Source organism: Tenrec ecaudatus, chromosome 14 (genome assembly GCF_050624435.1).
Source record: "Tenrec ecaudatus isolate mTenEca1 chromosome 14, mTenEca1.hap1, whole genome shotgun sequence".
Lineage (NCBI taxonomy): Eukaryota > Metazoa > Chordata > Mammalia > Afrosoricida > Tenrecidae > Tenrec > Tenrec ecaudatus.
The window spans coordinates 24440589-24443775 of NC_134543.1; the positions used below are offsets into that span (position 1 = coordinate 24440589).

General features: G+C 44.5%; 1 pseudogene; it reads right to left on the minus strand.

The window, feature by feature from the left end:
* Positions 1–1360: 1360 nt before the first annotated feature.
* LOC142426202 (outer kinetochore KNL1 complex subunit ZWINT pseudogene) lies at positions 1361–2179 on the minus strand (annotated as a pseudogene).
* Between the last annotated feature and the right edge of the window lie 1008 nt (positions 2180–3187).

The following is a 3187-nucleotide window of genomic DNA, read 5'->3' on the forward strand; positions in this document are numbered from 1 at the left end:
ATCCCCACACACCATGGGTTTCCCACTAGGTACAAGTTCAACTTTCCCTTTATTCCTCTCTTTGCATTATTTCGTGCATCAAGAAGTTTCACAACTGTGACTCCTTAGACTGTCTGAATGATTGAGTGACCCTCAATGCAAGGCTTGTTAGGTTTTCTGAAACACCCCTTCTTTGATAAATCTCTCAAAAGGAATAGTCAAAGAATAATAAATCAAGGCATCTCAGGGACTCCTGGGAATTTGCCTCTGTGATGGATGGAATGAACTGGCTGTCACCTGCATACATAGTAAATAAAGCCATGGAAATGCATGAGATTGCCAACTGAAAATTGACATTGGTTTGTTCATTTTCTTACGGGAAGAATATAATTGAAATGTAGGTAGCTGAGGGGAACCATAAGAGTGATTGATAGAAAGATACAGAGTTTAGATTGGGAAACTGGAAAAGAGAATAGAAAGTTTTATTATTATCATATTACTATTTCTTCAGAGTTGCCAGCGCCCTTTCTTCTGTGCAGTCACATGTTCGCAATCCCTTACCGGAGAAGCAAAGAGAATGAAGCAGAGTGCCCTCTGTCCTGCAGGATTGAATGATTCTACTAATTAATTAAAATTTAATTTGCATTAGACTGAAGGGCAGGCATAATGACAACCCAAGCACACGTTCATCACCCAAGGCCACCTTTACGGATAATGTTAGATGATTTATCTTTAAGATACAAGCCTTCTAGGACAGGAAATTCAAGCTCTCTTGATCAGGAAAGGCTAACAGGATATGAGTGAAATGTGTCAAAGGCATGCTGGGAAAGCACTCTCTCAACACACAAACGTAAGTAAAGGGGATTGTCTTTTATTACATAACAAAGGGAAATTACTAATGATCAAAGTGGCAGAAGATCTGGGCACCTACCGTGACCTCAGATCTTAATAAGGGAGAAATTCAGAAAACTGATAGAGAAGCTTAGGTTTATTTAAGAATGAGCCACTGGGCCTGATATTTCACCTTAAAAATACACTTATTCTTTTTTTTAAAAAATCAATTTACTGGGGGCTTATACAACTCTTATCACAATCCATACATACATCAACTGTGTAAAGCATATTTGTACATTCATTGCCCTCATCATTCTCAAAACATTTGCTTTCCACTTGGGCTCTTGGAATCAGCTCCTCATTTTTCATTTTTTCCCCTACCTCCCTGCTTCCCTTATGAACCCTTGATACTTTATTTATTTTACTTTTTAGAGATTCAGCATGTATAATTGACAAAATAAAGACCGTTTTCCTATCTGGGTCACACTCAGGAGTTCATGCTGTCATCAAGTTCGTAGATTGTGCGGTTTAACTTCTAATTTGTCCACTATCCACCTGTCTTATCTGTCATTCCCCTGAGAAGGGACACCCCATCTCCTCCCAGGCTGACCCCATGGTTTTGCTCCTTGGGCCAAGTCAGTTCCTGGGGTTTATCTTCAGAAATAGCATGGTGGACAGACAGCTTCTGGGGTGGCTGCCACTCTGCCTCTGCCTCGGGGAGCATTTTATCCTGCAGGTTGTAGAGCAGCTGGAGGAAGGCCTGGTGTCGGTGCAGCTTGTCCCGTTCCTGCTCGGCCCAACTCATCAAGCTTCCGAGTTCCTGATACAGCCGTTCAACATCCTGCTGAGTTTCTTTCTGCCGATCTCTTATCTCCATCATATGCTGCACATGCTTCTCCTGCTGCAGTTGCCACTGCTGCTGGGCTGCCCTTTGTTTCTCCATGGTCACTTGCTTCTTGGCCTGGAGCTGCTCAAGGGCCTCCTGGAGCTGGACCTGCTTCAGCCGGGCCTCCTCCATCAGAGGCAGGGCCTGCTTCAGACCACTTGGGATGGCCTCCACGTGCTCCTGATAGGTGGCCTTCAGCTCTTTCCACTGCTCCTTGGCTTCTGTTGCCATTTTCCAGCTTGCATCTTCAGAAGCTAGATCCTGGGCAGTGTCCTCATTCACCATGAAGCTCTGCAGGAAGTCCACTACCTGCAGCTGGCTACACAGAAGCTTGTCCTTCTGAGAGTCCATCACAAACTCAGCCAACATCTGTGCAGGCAGCTCTGCCTCTTCCTGCATGCCTGCAGGCTCCACAACGGTACTCAATTTGGCCAAGGTCTTTAAGACCTCTGCCTCCAATTCGGTCGCAGCCGCCTCCATTCTTCCCGAGTTCTGGCTTCCACACACGTCCCTAGAGAAGGCAACTTCTCAGGCCATTTTTGATACTTTATAAATTATTATTATTTTATCATCTCTTACACTTGACCTACTTTTCTGTTGTCCATCCCCCAGGGAAGGGGTTATGTGTTGATCCTTATAATCGGTTCCCCCTTTCTACCCAACCTTCACTCCACCCTCCCAGTATCACCACTCTAGCCACTGGTCCTGACAGGTTCATCTGTCCTGGATTTCCTGTGTTTCTAGTTCCTATCTGTGCCAGTGTACCTCCTCTAGTCTAACCAGGTTTGTACGTTAGAATTGGGATCATGATAGTGGGGGTGGGTTTGGGTGGAGGAAGCATTTCAGAACTAGAGGAAAGTTGTGTGGTTCCTCGATGCTACACTGCACCCTGAGTGACTCATCCCCTCCCCCCTATCCCTCTGCAAAGGGATGTCCAGTTGCCTGCAGATGGGCATTGGATTCCCCACCCTGCACTGCCCCTCATTCACAATGATATGATTTTTGGTTCTTTGGTGCTTGATACCTGGTCCCTTCGACCCCTCGTGATCACAGAGGCTGGTGTGGTTCTTCCATGCTTCTCAACTAGATGACCGCTTGTTTACCTTCAAGCCTTTAAGATCCCAGGTACTATATCTTTTGATAGTCGGACACCATTAGCTTTCTTCACCACATTTTCTTATGCACCGGTTTGTCTTCAGTGATCCTTTTGGGTATCATGGAATGTCTGTTTAGTTGAGCAAAGTGTTCTTGTATTGAGGGAATATGGGAGTGGGAGCCATCTGCTACCTTACTACTAAACCTATAAATATATGTACATAGATCTATTTCCCCATCATCATATATAAATATATTTACATATGTACATGCCTGTATTTAGACCTTTATAAATGCCCTTTACCTCCCAGTTCTTTCCTCTATTTTCTTTTACTTTCCTTTTGTCCCACTATCATGCTCAGGCTTCATTTAGGTTTCAGTAACTCTTCTCTG